This window comes from Amborella trichopoda, chromosome 4 (assembly GCF_054954075.1).
Source record: "Amborella trichopoda isolate Santa Cruz 75 chromosome 4, AtrichopodaSantaCruz75HAP2 v2.0, whole genome shotgun sequence".
Lineage (NCBI taxonomy): Eukaryota > Viridiplantae > Streptophyta > Magnoliopsida > Amborellales > Amborellaceae > Amborella > Amborella trichopoda.
This window is the reverse complement of record NC_142339.1, coordinates 9,008,095-9,026,945: the sequence shown is the minus strand read 5'-3', so window position 1 is coordinate 9,026,945 and position 18,851 is coordinate 9,008,095. Positions and strand designations below refer to the sequence as shown.

The following is an 18,851-nucleotide window of genomic DNA, read 5'->3' as shown; positions in this document are numbered from 1 at the left end:
TTCAAATGGCAAACATTCTTTTATGCCAAGAGTGCAAAGACAACAAACTTTTTATTCTAAAGAAAATTTACGAAAAATTGCGGTCATTCGCATTGTACAACGGAAAAGGTAGTACACACCAAAACCTGGCGAAAATTGAGCACAAAAGGCATTTTTTATTGAGAGGAAGTTCATATAAGGTTGAGGTTTTATAAACATAAAATAAAGCCTCACCTCAAATCCTCATCTTGAAAGTACACGTGGCACTGAAAATTATTATGATGACTCTAAAATCAATTTCCAACACTAACGATAAAATTTAAAGTTTGAAAAATGATGTAGATTTTCATGGAAAAATAGATGGTCTAAATAATGTAATACGATATACACTAATTTAGAGCTTGAAATCCTAATTTTTTTCACGGCCATAACATCAAGGCCGAGATGATTGATTTGGATCGGGAATCACCAATTTAGATCCAGAATTGGTGGAGACTAATCTGGTTTTCCTTGGGAACTAGGAATGTGTTTGATTCCCGTAGAGTAGTTTGACCTAGCCAGGGAATACGGTAAGTTTGTCAAAGAATCAAGCACTTTTTGAGAAATTAAAATTATTTTAACTTTTTTAAGGTTGATTATCATTTGTAGAATCACGCTCGAAAATCAGTCTAAATCACCAATATGGATCTGGTTCACCGACCAGTAGTGGTTTTCTACCACCAATGTTGTTTGTATGTGCAACCACCGTCTTCTCATTTGGTCCGCATGTACATTTATTACAAATGGATGAAGTTTCTACCTAGGTTTTATGAAAACAAAATAAAACCTCACCCCATAATTCATTAAAAATTACTTGTTGAAATACTTGTAAATTGATCATCTAACCTTAAACGTTACAGTTATGCAAAAAATTAAAATTTTAAATTCTAAAAATAGTATATATTATAACAAATCATCTAGACTATCCCTTTCATCCTAAAAATTAAGTGTTCACTATGTACATTTTTGGATGCCAAAATGTTGAGAAGTTAAAAGGCTGTGGTTTGTATAGAGCCGAGGCTCTAAACAATCAAAGTAAAGCTCACCATCAAATACTATCGAGAAATGTGGTTTCAATACTGAAAATGGTTGTGATAGCATTAAAATATATTTTTCATCTTTAACTATAAAGTTTAAGCTTAAAAAATAGTGTAGTTCAAATAGGATCTATGAAAACTTAAAAATCTTGAAAATTGAAGTTAAAAAATGTAAGACGTATTATTTAAAGGGCGTGGTTTGTATAGAGCCTAGGCTCTAAACAATCAAATTAGAGCCTACTTTCAAATGGTGTCGAAAAATATGGTTTTACTATTAAAAATCTTTGTGATAGCTTTAAAATATATTTTTATATTTATTTATAAAGTTTAAACCTTAAAAAATAGTATGGATCGATAGATGTATGAAAACTTGAAAATTGACGGTCCAAAAATATGTCACAAAATACACTATTTTCAAACTTTGAAATCTATTTTTTTCTTTTGTCCATGCATATCGATGTCAAGATGATCGATTTAAAGATATTTGGGCATCAAAACAGCCCTTTCTAGTAAAATTTTTGATGTAGGCTTAAATTTAATTGTTTAGAGCCTTGGCTCTATATAAGCTTTTCCTTTATTTAAAAGACTTAAAAATCTATTTTTTTTTTCATATATGTTGGTGCAGATGAGATGATGATGAATTTGAGCATATTTAGACATCAAAACAACCCCTGTAATTTTTTACGTGAGCTGATTGTTTAACCTTAGTTCTATATAAACCTTTTCCTTAGGGCTGGAGGTTCTCTCTGTAGCTGTTCACAATACCCCTCCTCTAGCTCTTTGTATTCTCTCTGTTTTTCACCACTATAGCTCTCTAGCTCTTTGTATTCTCTCTGTTTTCACCACTATAGCTCTCTAGCTCTTTGTGTTCTCACTGTCTTTCACCACTATGGCTCTCTAGCTCTTTGTATTCTCTCTGTTTTTCACCACTGTAGCTCTCTAACTCTTTGTATTCTCTCTGTTTTTCACCACTATAGCTCTCTAGCTCTTTGTGTTCTCACTGTCTTTCACCACTATGGCTCTCTAGCTCTTTGTATTCTCTCTGTTTTTCACCACTGTAGCTCTCTAGCTCTTTGTATTCTCTCTGTTTTTCACCACTATAGCTCTCTAGCTCTTTGTATTCTCTCTGTTTTTCACCACTATAGCTCTCTAGCTCTTTGTATTCTCTCTCTGTTTTTCGCCACTATAGCTCTCTAGCTCTTTGTATTCTCTCTGTTTTTCACCACTATAGCTCTCTAGCTCTTTGTATTCTCTCTGTTTTTCACCACTATAGCTCTCTCTCTCTCTGTTTTGAGCTCTCTTCCTCTCGCTGTTTGTATTCTCTCTGTTTCTCACTACTGTAGCTCTCTCTCTCTGTTTTGACCCCTCTTCCTGTAGCTGTTTGTATTCTCTCTGTTCTTCACCACTATAGCTCTCTTTGTGTTTTGATCTGTTGTTCTCGTCCGTGCGATTTCTGAGGACGCATAACACTACACTCTTTTTACACCAATCTCCATTTCTGAGAAGGCATTAACTGTACATTCTTCGCCTCCTACATGTGATCGGTTGTCCCATCCATTAGCCTTCATCTTTTCTGGTAAATAAATATCACATCTTCCCAACCTTTGAATTGCAAATGAAAACATGAATCCCAAGGCATTTAAATGGTGAAATAGGGAACGCTGAAGTTTGATCAGTTAGTGAAAACTCCAGAGTCTCTGAACTACGACTGCCTGGAGCACACGGACTGGGCTTGCTGCTGAGTCGCAAACCAAACACATGAAAACCGGCCGAGTGTGGCTGGGACAGGTAGTTTATTTTTGATATATATATATATTTTTTTAATTTCAATTCTAGAGAAATAGATTTAGTAGATGTTTTCCATAAAGAATTGAGAAAATATGGTTCTTTGTCATGCTTGGACAGTTTTCCAAAATCCGGATAGGTGGGGTGGATCATGCACCCCACATGTTTGTATCGTATTGCTGGATAGGTGATTTGGATCAGTCTGAATCAACGATCTATAAAAATATTAAAATTTTAAAAAGAAAAAACATAAATTTATGGGTCGGCATTTAGGGGAGCTAAGAACATCAAACAAGCTTAAAAATTTAAAACTGAAAAAGGGGATTTTAGGAGCGGAACCGGAAAAAGAAAAAAAAAAAATGAAAATTGGGATTTTAAAGGGGGACCAGGCCAGGACAGTTCGGTCCTGGTCAACTCCTGGTCCGGATCAACGATTCCCCAATCCGGATCTCTTGGTTTTATAACACTTGTTATATATGAGCAATTTAGTTTCCACTAGTCCGATTAAGGGTTTCTTCTTTCTTCTTGAGCATCTCTTACCATATATGTACATGGGTGAAAATGTAATTTATGTTTTTTCCATTGAAGGCTTCTTATCTTTTGGAAACTTTCCATGTGCTTGCTTAGGTTCATTCTAGGAACTTGACCATGGGCATATGCTTTTAGATGGAGTTTAAAAAAAATAATTGGCTTTTGTGATGAGCCTTAAGTATTGATTCCTGGTGAAAGTGGAGAATTGTTCTCAATAAGATCTTTAGGTTCCTATTCCTGCTTCCTTAGATGTTATATTTGTGGCGCATGGCATATGAATATGTTGGTCCTTAGTCTTTCATTTATAGCCCTAAAAATAAGTCATTGAACTTTGGGGAGAACAAATTAAGGTGACATATATGGAGAGGTTGGTTTCATGGATTTTGTTGTATCCTACTTCTCTTCAAGTCACTTTGCACTATGCTCACAAAACCTAGAGTCAATTTTCAACAAGTAGCTTCACTTATGGGTTTTAGAGATATGGCCTAAAATTTTTAGCAACTTTTGTAAATTTCCACCAAAGAAATTTCAATTAATCTTAATTTGCTTCATATGCTTGTAAAAGGAATGACTTATCATAAATTTGGATGTTATCATGGATTCATGGTGTAACAGTGTAGAAAAATGTCAAATGGCTACCAAGAACTTTATGTAGAGGTTGAAGCCAGTGACGTACTGTTACCGTAGAGACAGATTGAGTACCTTGGATTAGATCTTAATATGTGATTGATATACACGAAGGTTTCTTCGAAGCATCATGAATTATCAATTGTGTATTATCATATTGGTATACATAGTGTTGATTTGCTTTGTTCTATGGTATTTAATTTATGTATTTCTTTGTTAACACAGGTAGCATAGTCATGGGTACTGTTACATTCATTTTCTTCACGCTTTCGACAGTCATTGATGAGAGACTTCAGAGAACTGAATTAAATCGAACAATGATCACAGGAAGGCAAGATGGAAGCATCCCACCAAATAATCAGCTAAGGGTGGTGATCTCCATTAGGGGTGGGATCTATAGGTTTGTCCTATCACCCTCTTGCGTGTAATTAATGTTTATTCTATATATCTCTTGTGTATGATTTATGATTTTTACTTTCACATGAAAGGTAACGCAAATGGTTATTAAGATTTGCATCTTTCATTTGGTTTCTTCTGTTGTTTGCCAAACTCAAATGCGTAAATTCCTATTATGATTAATATGACCATGTATGGTCGCATGGGTCATCATCCTCCAATAAAATGATTTGATGCGTTATTACCCTCCAATCAAGTGCCGATACAATAATATACACCCAATCACCCAGATTCAATATGGGCCGATCAGATGGCCACAATTGTGTTTCATATTTGAGTTTTAGATTTTCTTTGAATACAAATTACTTCAAATTTGGAGTGTCCATCCTTAAAAAATAGGTGCTCCTATTTAAAAAAAAAAAGTACTTTATAAAACATAAGTTAACCAAAATACTCCTAAAATGTTTAAGGGCATTTTAGTTAATTTATTTTTTGTGAACTATTTCTTTATATTTTGCACTTTAAGGTGATTTGAAATTTTATATAAAAACATTGAAGTTCAAATATGAAAATTGATTGTAACCGTTAGATCCACTAGCCGTATAGTACTGCATCTGCCCTTCAGCATATAAAAGTTACTCCCATATATATATATATATGGAAAAAGCTTTTGTCAACCCATGGGCTCATGGAACAATGCAAGCCCAACGGCCCAGATTGAATCTGGACCGATCTAATGATCACAATTGTATTTCGTAATTGAACTTTAATTTTTTTCTACAAATCCAAATTACTTGAAATTTGGAGCGTTTTCTCTTCAAGAATAATCGAATCTAATAAAAATATCAAAAAAATAATTCGCATAAATTAAATTGATCAAAATACCCCTAAAAAGTTTTGGGGGAATTTTGGTCAATTTTTTTTTTGTGAATTATGTTTTTAATATTTTTATTAGGTGCACCTTGATGAGAAGAGTTTATGTTCCAAATTTCATGCTATTTGGATTTATATAAAAATGTTAAAATTATATTACCGATATACAGTCCTGACTGTCAGATCGGCCCAGATTCAATCTGAACCGTTGGGGTTACACTGTTCCATGAGCCCATGGGCTCACTATAGGATATATATATATATATATATATAGATATATATATATGTCAAACAATTTCCTAAGCTACTAGCTATAATGAATAGTATAAGCTACATTTCTCAGCCATCATATCGTCATCGGGTGGTTCAAAATTCATATCACTATCTGAATTTTAATCTCTTTTTTAGAAATCAAATCTTAATGAAATGTCAGACATGTATACTAAAAAATAGGGTGCACAATAAAAAAAATATAAAAAACATTTCCTTAAATATAAAATGATCGAAATACCCTTGAAAAATGATGGGGGTAATTTGGCCATTTTAAATTATTGCAAGTAATTTTTTTATATTTTATATGGTGTGCAATAGTGTTAGGTATATACACCCAAAATTTCATATTAATCTGATTTATAAAAAGAAGATTAAAATTAAAATCGTGATATGAATTTTAAACCACACGATGAAAGATCTGATGGTTGGGAGCTAGTAGCTTATACTATTCATTATAGCTAGCTAGTAGCTTATGAAATTTTTTTCGTATATATATATATATATATATATATATATATATATATATATATATATATATATATATATATATATATATATATATATATATATATATATATATATATGGAAAACTCTTGAAGCCTATAGGCGATTTTGAACAGTTTTTTGCTCCGCCACAGACATGCTATGTCCGTGGCGGTTGATTGAATGGAGCCGCAACGGACAACGCGTGGTCCGTGGTGGTTTCCGTGTGTTTTTTGACCGCCACGGACATGCTATGTCCGTGACGGGGTACCGGCATGGACATGCTAGGTCCTCGTCGTCTGAAAGAATCGGACGGCGCCGAGCCTATGAGTGAAAACACTATTCATTTTCGCCCATAGGCGTTGCGTAGTGGCTTCCATATATATATATATATATATATATATAGAGAGAGAGAGAGAGAGGTTGCACTTTTGTTATATGGTGTTCAAGTAAGTCCTACTCTCTCTTCAATCCATCATTGATTGGATTATAGTGAGGCTCCAAATATGGATCATTAAATACAGTTTCCCAACTCGATAACTATATGTCCATTTTATTTGTCAATTTCAAAAGCAAGAAAAAATCAGTACTGCCCTCCATTTTTTCTCATCTAGGTGACAACTAAAACGGGTTTTAGTGGCATCTTTGAATGCTACGTTTTACCCCCTTATGGATGTGCACACAAATCTAAAGGGCTGATGCTTTGTGAAGAAAAAATTAAAAAATACTAATCTTCACCCAAAATAGAAAAAGAGATGCTTTTTGATGAAACACAAAATAGTATGGTAGTTGACACAAATACATGCAACAACCAAACAACTAAGGAATGAGGTTGCAACCTTATACTATAGAAATAAGGTGCACGTAAAAAATCTAGTAGAAAAGAGTGTCTGGAAAACCTTCCAACTGATCATCCTAACCTTGAGATGTATGGATATAAAATAAAAAATAAAAATTTCAAGTCCTAAAATAGTATGTATATACAAGTTATGTGAACCATTTATTTTTTAAGATTTACAAGGGTTTATAGATCTCCTCGATCTTCACTATTTGTGAAAATTTCAATTTCATAATTAGGGTTGAACACAGATATTCAAGTCATCGTACAGTTTCTGAAAATGGAACTTTATCTTCCGGCAAAATTTAAAGGTATGCCTTACTTACATGGTATAATATGAGGTGGGCATCTTAACAAACCTCACCCAAGAAGTAATGAAGAACACCAATAAATAAACATCAACAGACACAATTATGATGTGATTGGATTTTAAAACTGCATATAATATCCTTAAGCTCATATCATCAATAATCTTCCATTCTCTCAATGTATTATTCAAGTAGTGTACTTGTAACTCTTATCCTATTGAAATCTAAACCTTTATGATGGGTATGGGTACTGCTACATTCATTTTCTTCTTTTTGTGCTACCATAGGGTAACTCTTTTGCTCTTGAGTACCATTGATGAGAAACTTTGCACAACGATCACTGTTAGACAAGACGGTGAATCGGCAAATTTCACGACGATCATGGGAGCCATAGGACGCATACCACCTAATAATACACAAAGTTGGTGGTGGAGGAGATCACGAGTGGTACTTATAGGTTTTTCGCTTCACTCTCTTGTGTGTAGTTTATGTTTGTTCCAATGTACAGAAACCCCCATCGGTTAGGGAACCTACCCCTGTTTGTGGTGAGTTACTCAGCTGAGTCTGGGGAACTCTCCTCCTGGCTAAGGTGTGTTACTCGGCCAAGTCTAGGGCCAAAAGGTCCTAAAAAAATGTAAAAAATAGAAAAATTTGAAAAAATAAATATTTATTAAAACTAAATTCAAACCTACAATGCAGGTTAAAAAAGTATAGAAAACATGGATTTAAAAAACCCTATAAATCTTTTAGAAATTCAAAAACAAGAAAAATATAAAAATGTGATTATGGCAAAAGAAACTCAACAGTCTTTGATTTTATGTTAAAGACATCTAAATCATGTAAAAAAATTGTACAATGTAATCTTAGTTTTAATTTTTTTTTGAAATTTTTTAAATACCCGAATTGTCCCACCAATCGGAGGTGCTTGGCCGAGTCCACTTGGACTCGGCTAGGTCCCGGAACCCTTGTTTGTTCTATCGGTCTCATGTATGATTTATGAATTTTTCTTTAGCATTATTTAGGTTTGTCGTATCACTCTGGTGTGTAGTTTGTGTTTGTTCTATCACTCTCTTGTGTATGATTTATGACTTTTTGTTCAATTACTCTGGTTTTTATGGTTTATGATTTTTACTTGTCACATGCAAGCACAATATAAATGGTTATTAAGAGTTGCTGTATTCTCTCTGCCTTGGGCAGACACCCCTCCGATAGCTTTTTTTGGGTGAACACCCCTCCCTTAGCTTCACTTATCTATTAAGCCATATCCATTGAATGCTCCCATAGGTTTAGTAGAAAATCCCAAATTTTGAAATCCTAGATGAAAGGCAGGGGCAAGCTAATTCGGATTTGCTTCCATGAGAGAGCCATCTATTTTGCAAAGGAACAAATCACTAAACAAGGCCATGAGAGAAGGCTTGTTTCCTGAAAAAGACCCATTTTAGTAGCTTTGAGACTTCTTAATGCACACATATGGGCAGAAGAAAAACCTTTTTGGTAGGAAATTCGAGGAAGAATGCCCATCTTTCATCACATAAACAGAAGGCATGGAGGCAGTTACTTGGGAATGTTTTAGAGAGAGAAATGTCAGGAGCTAATGTGAAAATTTAATCCTGATTTTTTTATGCAGGAAATGTATGGATATGATTTCAAAATTCAAATTTATGTGGGTTGATATGAATTGTTAAAAGGAAATCATGTTAGTTTTTGTAGTAGTTATTGAGGAGATGATGATCATGAATTATGATATGCTGCAAAATTGCTTCTTATATGATTGATCATTTTTTTTTTTTGGATGTGTGTATGTGGTTTGAGTTTTGACGATGTGTATGTATTGTTTTTTCGGTTTAGAATTTGTGTGATGGATTGTATCTAGTTTTACTTCATCTGTGGTTTAACCATTAAGGAGTTAAGTTCACTTGAAGGAATGTTTAGTATTGGTGTTTTCTTTACTTCGCATCTCCCGTGAGGGGGTAAATTTAGATGTAAAATATGTTAGAAAGATGATAGATAATGTGCCATTTTGGTCATCCATTCCCAAAGTTTCCCATGTCTCAAATGGAGACAGAGTTCTTTCCCTTTGCTTCCATACTTTAATGACAATGACAATCTATGGGATCGATTTTATAGTGATATTCTTAGAATCATTAACTGTAAATAAACGTAGAAATTTACTAAAATTTACTGATTAGGATCGTTTGTTCAATGTCTGAATTTCAATCCTACTGTTGCTGGCATCTTCATGGTTGTGTTCTTTGTTGGGTTTGACTTCTAGTGGTAATGCTTGATCAAATATATTTCAAAAATTTCTAGCACCTCCTTTTAATTTTTCTTTCATTTTCCTTTTGCATTTACAAATATATCTCAAATATCACTAACACCTCTTAAGTTTCTTGGTGGTATTAGGACTGTAATGCAGAATATGTGTGTTGGGGACCTGGTGCCAACACCACAAAAGAGTGCCTCTGTCGCACAAACTGACGGAGGCTGAAGCCAATAAATTCCGAGGAAAGGACTATATTAAAGGATTCATTTAGGGTAAGTTTCATAAAGCTGTAATATCCTTATATCCACAATATTGTCGGATCTTTCGTTTCCATATCTCATTATGGTCCAAAGTGGTGTTTGATAGCTTCAAATTGAATTGTAAAATATTTGAATCTTACCCAAGAGAAAAATCTCCAAGAAAACAGTTTGGAGCTGAGGACGATCATGGAAAATGCTAACTTGAGGGTTAGTAGCCAATAACGCATTAATAAACCTTTGCCCTGTTTTGATGTGTCGGCTAAATGTAAAAGCATTGGTGGCAATTCAGGCCCCTTTTACTTCTCTACTCATTATTTTTCAGTTTTTGATAATTTCTCCAGTTATTCTATTTCAATGTCATGATTCTCGAAACTTTATGTTTAACAAATAATCCTCTCACACTTGTAGTAATTTAGAAGCTTCATGGATTGTATCTATTCGATTCTTTTAACAATCCATTTAGGGACAGGCTATGGAGTTCTAAGAATTCTATAAGTTTCTTTGTTTCTTGGTATTTGTATTTGTATGGGTTGACTCTTCTTAGATGATTCCTTTTTATTAACATATTAATGATTTTGTAGTCTTCATATTTTGCATATGTGAAATTCGTTTGCAACATTCCACTGAAGATGTATTTCATATGCTTGCAGATTGAAAGATGGAACGAGCAAAAGACAAATAGAAGATTTTGAGGACCTATTTGAGGTGTTTATGATAATGAAATGGGATGCAATATTTTTCTTTCAGATTACTTAGAGACTGAAAGGGGACAGATTTATTTAGTCCACTGACTGGGTGATACTTCTCATCAAGAATTTGTTTTAATAAAAATTCCAGAAGGCTTCTTTGAATGGATGGAAGCCCTGAAGGTGCTTGATCTCAGCTGCATCGGCATATGTTCGCTGCCACTTGAAGGATCTATGTCACCTGCATTGGCATATGTTCACTGCCACTTGAAGGATCTCTGTCACCTTCTTCTATCTCATCGTGTAATTCTAGTGGACTTTGCCTCTAGGACCACTTAAGCAACTCCAAGTGCTGAATTTTTATTGCACCAGAATCAAAAGATTTCTTGAGGAGATGGTAGAATTGGTCAAGCTATACCATTTAAACTTGGGATTGACTCGTGATCGTCAGTAGAATATGGGGTGGTATCAAGGCTAGTTTGTTTGGAGGAGCTCAATGTTTTGGATTGTGGATGCATGGATTGGAAAGTTGTGAGGAGAGGGAGGTAGCACAGAAGCCAGCAGGAGGAATTGGAGCGCCAGGGCAACTTGAGCTCAATAATCACACCCATTAGCAATAACCACATTTTCAACAAAAAACCCAATGATGCAGGGATATTTCAGCAGCTAAGAGAACTAGGAGTAGAAGGTTGCGAAGACTTGTTCAGTCTCAAGCAACTATCCTACATGAAAATGTTGAATATTTTGGAAATTGTGGGATGCTTAGATTAGAATGGGTTGCCCTTGATGCTACGTCTAGCTTCTTGCTCGAGGAATTGCCGGTGCTGAGGAGCATTTGGAAGGGATCGTGGCCATCATCTTCTTAATCTCAAAAAAATCGATATATACAGATGTGATGTTTTCTATAACTTGAAGTCACCCATACCAGAATCCATTATATAGGGGCCTTATTTTTGTTTGTTAGAATTTACCCCTCATCTCCATTTTTGTTTTCTCTTGATTTGACATATATGTCTTTTAATTTTTTTACAATAGGGAATAATATTCATTTCCAAACTTGAGTATCATAGTATTGTTTCTCTTCTTTCTTCATATATTTTATTTTATTTTATTTTGATGATCAATGTATCCAGATTCTTGAATGCGTCCTATTGTCCTAGTTAAGTTGCACTTGCTTTGGCATATTTTAACTTGAAACTACCAAACATAAAAATGACGAACTCAATGTTGAATTTTGTATAAGAAGTTAAAAAAAGATTGGATATTCAAGTTGCATGATAACTTTTTTGTGTTTGCTTTTTTTGTATTTCAGTTCTAGATGTTGTTGCTCAAAGGTTTCTAGTGCGCTATCTCCTGTTCCTATAGAGGAGGAAATGAACCAGTTGTTTGATTAGAAAATCTGGGCTGCGATTCTCAAATCACCATTGATTTTTAAGTGCCAAGTTCCCCCTCAAGCTCCCAAGATTCATGCAAATGGATATGATATTTTCACCCAATTCCTGCTTTCATTGTTCCTTTCATCATTCTCTTCCTTTGTTTGGCATTTTTCTATCCTGTCAACAACTTAGTGATATGCCATTTTCTAAAAAAGAAAATTTTTAGTTACATAAAAAAATATATCACTTGAGCAAGGATCTTGTCGATGTCATATTCATTTGTCACATTTACTTTTTCTCAGTGACAAAGGAAACGAAAGTGAAAGGGGTAAAACATTTGTTTAGTGGTGTTCTCTTATGTTTGCAGTAACTGATTGAATGTTATTGACCACAGTTCAGTATAGTTTTCTCTGATTGCTCTGTATCAGTAATTAATAAATATCATTTTTTTAATTCATAATTCTAGAAAGTCAATTGAATGACATGCGAGGTTTTTGAGATTGCCACAGCCACATTTTTCTTTTGGAAAGGGCCAAGTGTTCTATGCGAGGTTTTTGAGATTGCCACAGCCACATTTTTCTTTTTGGAAAGGGCCAAGGTTTCCTACACTTTGATAGTCTTGTCAAATGACAAGTCTCCACATAAAATATGAAACCATATAACAGTAAAAAGGATTTCAATTGTTTGCTATCTTATTACTTCCTAATTTGGCTTTCCCATTGCAGAATAATGTAAAGTTTTAGTGATTGTAACGTTGCAGTGTTCTGGCAGCTGCACATGTTTCTCTCTACTGAAATTGATACTCTCATCATGGTTTTTTATTTTTATTTTTTTTATTTTAGCATAGCATGGGCCCTAATAAGATTAGCGTTTCTTTTAAATGAGAACTTATAAGCCCATGCTTGATCCAACAGCAATTCTACATTAGTAGCTTAGTGCAGTCTACATTTGGATTCATGCTTTGAACTTCTGATGCCAATTCTAATTTGGTTTGTCATGATGCGTATTATTAGTAGCTCAGTGCAAGTATTATTAGTAGCTCAGTGCAAGTAACAATTGACCATTGGATACATGATTCATATTTCTTATATTAAACATGCTTAATTCGTTTGAAATCCAAATTCTATTGTCGTTTCCCAACATTTGGCTCTTTTTCATATTTTCCATCGTCTTTATTTGCAAATTTGCTGAAATCCAAATTCAGAAAACTTGTATTTATAGACTCGCCTTGGGCCAGGTACTTGGCCCTGTTGCAAGTTACTCGGACTTGCCCAAGTTAACAATAAAGCCAAAAATAACACAATGTGCAAATCAATGTTGTCAAATTCGTTTTGCTTCGGCTGAAGAGGCTTTCAGATTTTAGGCCTAGACCGAAGCGAAGAGAAATCTGGTGTTGCCGCTTCGGTCTGATTCGAGCTGCTTCAGTCATATTTGGGCCGCTTTGGGCCCGAATTACTGTTGTCAAATTCTCTTCGCTTCGGCCAAAGCATTCGGATTTTAAGCCAAGATCGAAACAAAGAGAAGCCTAGTGCTATTACTTTGATCAGATTCCGGTATGCTTTGGGCCTCTTCGGTTGAACCTTCAGCCTCTTCAACCTAAGCAAAGAAATATTTACATAAAAGTTTTTTTTTTTGAATTTTTTTTTGAATTTTTCCATTATTTACATACATAAAAATCTAAATTTATTTGCATATTTTTATTTAAAAAAGTCTATCTTCCACCGAATCGGCTGAAGTATCGAAGTGCTTCATTTTTCTCACCAAATCGAAAAAGACTTCGAAGCAAATTTGACAACATTGGTCCAAAATTAGATTATGAAGTATGGACTAAAATTTTTTGACTTAATTGAGAATCATCATTATTATCATCTGAGTCTTATCTCAACTATTTAAGGGCGGCTACATGAATCATGTTCTGCCCTTCCGCACTATCAAACATACCCTCATTCAAATTATAAATCATCAGATCTTTTCTCATTACTTATACCCATATGTGGCTCATACCGGGCCTCAACCAAAGCTTGAAGGCCATCCAGGCCCAATTGGCAAACCTACTCGAGGACACATCATATTTGGTGAAGAGAATCATAATTTTAGAAAGAAATCCATGAAAGAGCTATCCATGCCAAACTATAGGAAAGGGGGGCATGCATGGCACATAAGTGGCACACAAGCACTAATAACATACTTATCTAGAATATTGTTGAGAGAAAGAGCATTTGAATTTGAAAAAGATTCTTTAAGTGGTTCATATATCTTTGACTTATCTTGGTTGGCTGACTGTAACTATGTCCTTGATTTATTCAGTCAAGGATCCTTATCCAATTGTTCTTGTATACTGTTATATATACCCTTACTGTACTATTCAATTAATTAAAGGATAATTACTCATTCTCTTCATGGTATCAGAGTGATAAGAGCCAAGAAATTGATAGTAACGACACCCTAAGTTGCGCAAACTATTGTAATTTGGTTGAGTACCAAATAGAACTCCATATGGAGACTTTATTGTAATCTGGTTGAGTACTAAATAGAACTCCATATGGAGACTTGTACCCCAAAGTTAAAGTTGGCAAACAATTTATTAGGAAAACACTTGTGGAGAAGGCCTAAGCTTCCATCCAATTGTAGAGGACCTAGTTAGGAGTAAATATTGACTCCTACTCTTGGCATCACTATAAACTTTCTTTTGATGAGACACTTCAGGCTTACTCTGATGCAGATTGGGTTGGCTGCCCGGATAGTTGTCGTTCTACTTTTGGCATGTGGGTTTTCTTTAAATCGAATCTCTTGATTTGGCACACAAAGAAGCAACCTGTAATATCTCTGTCTAGTGCTGAAGCAGAGTATCGTGCTCTTGCTACTACAACTGCAGATATTCAATGGATCCTCTTTCTACTTCGAGACTTGTATATATTTTTACCTTCTCCCCCAGTGATTTATTGTGATAACATCAATGCCACATAGTAAGCATCCAATCCGGTACTTCATGCTCACCCTAAGCATATTGATATTGATTATCACTTCATTCGAGAACGTGTTGCCCGGGGTTCATTATATATTCGGTTTATTATCAGCGTTGCACAAATCGCTGATATCTTTACCAAAGACCTATCTCCTACTCATTTTCATTTTTTAAGAGACTATCTGACCGCTTATATACTCACCAAAGGCCTATCTCCTACTCGTTTTTATTCTCTCAGAGACTATTTGACCGTTCGTCCAGTTGGACGCTCATCTTGCCGGAGTGTATTGAGAGAAAGAGCATTTGAATTTGAAAAAGATTCTTTGAGTTGTTAACATATTTTTAACTTATCTTGGTTTGTTGTAACTATTGATTGTAACTATATCCTTGATTTACCCAGTCAAGGATCGTTATCTAGTTGTTCTCGTATACTGTTATATATACCCTTGCTGTACCTCTCAATTAATCAAGGACAATTACTCATTTTCTTCAAATATTGACTAAAGAGAGCACAAAAAAGGATAAACTTTCCTGTAAAGATGAGAAATCCACTTTCCCTTACATGAGAGAAGGAAAAAGGAAAACCGAAAACAGAACAGGGGATCCAAGGTCTACCAAAAGCATCTCTTTAAACCATGTCTTCCATCCAGCCATGGCTATTTACCTCCTCTTCTTCTCTACATTAGAATCTACAATTGTTAGGGATCCCTTCCATAGTAAGGTAAACTCCGAGCCATCAAACATTATGAAGGACTACATCAAGTATTGCGCCTTTTGTCCTAAAAAATTAACTCTCTGAAGGAGTGGGTGACAAAATAAATAGTATTGGGGTTAGTGACAATCTTCAACTTTTAAAACATAAACTGGAAATTTGTATTCAAATATGATATAGTGATTGCAGCTTCCAAATACGAGAGTCTAGTAGCAGTGATATGCACATCCAAACTATGCTTGCACACATCTTAGCAATGAGTTCATACATGTTTCTCACATTGGCCTGGAGGCCCACAAGCCAGGTCAGTCTACTTAGTTATATAGGTGAGGTGATTTTTATTTTTAGAGGCTATGAATTCCAAATTTCAGAAAAGACGAGCACACATGTAGGGGTGGCAATTGGGACCCATAGACCCAAGATCCAGGACCTAGGTCTGGGTATGAGTCCAAGATTTGGACCCGATGGGTCAGGTCTGGGTCCATATGGACCCAAGCCGAATTTTATTATATATATATATATATATATATATATATATATAATATTTAAATAATGCATAGATAGTTAACATATTTATGAAATATGTGTTTGATCCCACCATTATTCTTCTATAAAATGTACGGTGGGGATTAATCCTCTCATAAATTTATTTATGAGATTTCGATCTCTTTCTTTCCTCTCTCTGTTTTTTTTTTTTTGGGTCGGGTCCGGGTCCCTTATAAACAATTTGGATTTGGATCTGAATCTGGGTCTGGGACTCTGCGGCCTAGAACCTAGGATGAAGAAGAGGAGTGGGGGTAGGGGAATATGAGTATACATCATAAAATATTAAAAATCTCATAATCCAAAAAGTTTCAAACCCTTGTATATTTGTAAATTACATAATCTGAGTTCAAAATGGCATACCCTAACCCTTTTATGCATGTTGTTTCACATTTCCAATACAAATTAAAAGCTACTCAATTTCTTACCAAAAAAAACTCGCCAGCTCCTAAGTGTATACCTACCCCCAATTCTGGAAATTAACTTTCATTGGTACTCTCTTTCCCGCATTCAAATCTTATGGGAACTACTTCTCCAAGTTCGACTTTTGGGTCTTAAATTAACCTACATCATCCTACCCATGATCTAAAGAACTCTCCTTCGAGTTTGTATTCGAAACACCGTAATACTCAGTGAGATCTCACGCATTGAAAGCAAGGTGAGTACAAATATGCGGTGGAAGTTCAATTGTGTAGGAGTTATTGTTTATCCGCTCAAGTATGTGACATAGTCTAACCTTCTTTTTTTTGAGCTCAAGAAATTTTTGTTTCTTTAGGTATGCCCATATAAAATCTCGTTTATAGAAGACCTTGCGCCAATGATTGTCGGCCATTTCTTTGTACTTTGCATTCTTGCTTCGAGTCTTTGGTGAACATCTTTATGGATTTTCACAATAGATTCAACAAGGTCCTCCAATGCTTTGTTTGGTTGGGCCGAATTTGGCACAAATGTCGAAGGGCTTGCACAACGACATACAAGTCTATATGTTTGGAAGTTCCGCATAGCCTCATTGCGTTTTTTACTAAAAAAAAAGGCTATTGGATACCCTTCTTAATTGAACGCTCCACCAATACGAACTTTTAATGCATCACAATTTAACTCAAACACCTTATTACAGTTGGGTAGTGCAAGCACATGCACAATTGAGAGCTTTTCTTTAACAAGTTAAAAGCTTTGCTCGGTGGATGATGACCAATGGAATTCTCCCTTCTTCATGCAATCAGTTAAGGGCACTGAGATGGTATTGAAATTCTTGATAAACCTTTGATAAAATAAGCCAATCCATGAAAACTTCGCACATCATGGATGCTTTGAGGTTAAGGCCATTCTTGGATAGCCTTTAATTTACTTTCATCCATTCTTGGAAAGCCTTTACTTTATTTTCATCCACCTATACACCTGTAGAGGAAAAAACAAAGCCTAGGAAAATTTGGCAAGTTGTTAAGGAGTAGCATTTTTTAAGATGAATCTAAAGTTTTTCACTCCTTAGAGAGGTTAACACAACCCTTAAGTGTATAATGTGTTCTTTTGGGTCAAGACACAAGGATATCATCAAAATAGACAACAACGAATTTGCCTATAAATGGCCAAAGAGCCTCGTTCACCGTATGTATGAAAGTGCTAGGCGCATTGGTAAGACTAAATGGCATGATAAGCCACTCATATAGACGCTCGCAAGTCTTAAATGTGGTTTTTCATTCATCACCCGACTTCATTCGAATTTAGTAACACCCACTTCTTAGATCGATTTAGGAAACTCTTGGGCACCCCCAACATATCCAACATATCATCTAACCTTAGAATTGGAAACCTGTATTTGATAGTGATCCAGTTGATAGCATGACTATCAATGCACATCCACCATGGTCATCCTTCTTTGCGGCTAACAATGCTGACACCGCATATGGACTCATGTTTTGTCAGATAAACCCCTTATTGAGTAGGTCTGTAACTTGTTGGTAAAGTTCCTCGTGTTCTTTTGGGCTCATATGATAGTGAGCCTTGTTTGGCAAATCAATTTGGTATCCCTTAGTCGGGGTAATCCATTTGGTCGATCATCAGGTTGATGTCCTTGAACTCCTCTAAAAGGGGTTTCAACTCACTAGGTACACTCATGGGTGTTACTTCTTCTTTTTACAGCCAATGTAAATATGACTCCACCTTGAACCATACAATTTGATAGGGTCTTGGGTGCAGTTCGGTTTTCAACTTGAGTTTGTCCACGATTTCTTGTGAACAATATTCTCATAACTTCCTCCATCAATAGCAACGATGCACACCTTTCCACCTGATTTGCAAACGGGTTTTGAAGATATTGGATCTCAACAATCCTTGCTAGAGTCCACCTTTAGAGTGGTTAAAGCTCGACAAATCACCAAGCTTGCCTCGGGTTTGATCTCTTCTTGCACCAAATTTGTCTCATCATCATAGATGGGTTATGCGATATCATCCACAAACTCTTCTTCATCTCTCTCTTCCACAATATTGGCACAAGTGTCGGCTTGTCACTGGGGACGTTAACTTGCTAATACCGGCAAGATGTTTATTAAACCGGTTTATGCCCCATTTTGTATCATTTTTACTTTATTTGCATCTCATGCAATTTTTATCCAAAGGATTCGGGTTGTTGCAATATTTTCATTTTGGATCACTGCTTTCGATTAGATCCTGAAGAAGATATCTCAAAATAATACAAAAAATCTAAAAAATAAAATTTTTCACTTACTTTGATTGCTCGATTTCTAAACTTTCACCTCTGAGATATTTTCTAATGTCAAAATCTTCTAAAACACCATCTAATAGACCTAAAAAAATCCAAAACTAAATCTAATCTCAATATGTGATGTTTGGATCAGTTTCTTGTAACTTTGAAAAACT

The 18,851-nt window shown here is 35.2% G+C and overlaps 1 long non-coding RNA gene across 1 annotated transcript; it reads left to right on the top strand.

Moving 5' to 3' along the window:
• The first annotated feature begins 1,699 nt into the window (after positions 1 to 1,699).
• LOC110007974 (uncharacterized) lies at positions 1,700 to 11,434 on the top strand. The gene is made up of 4 exons (XR_002282361.2): positions 1,700 to 2,843; positions 4,224 to 4,398; positions 9,573 to 9,704; positions 10,343 to 11,434. It is a non-coding gene; the product is annotated as an uncharacterized LOC110007974 (long non-coding RNA).
• The last annotated feature ends 7,417 nt before the right edge of the window (positions 11,435 to 18,851 follow it).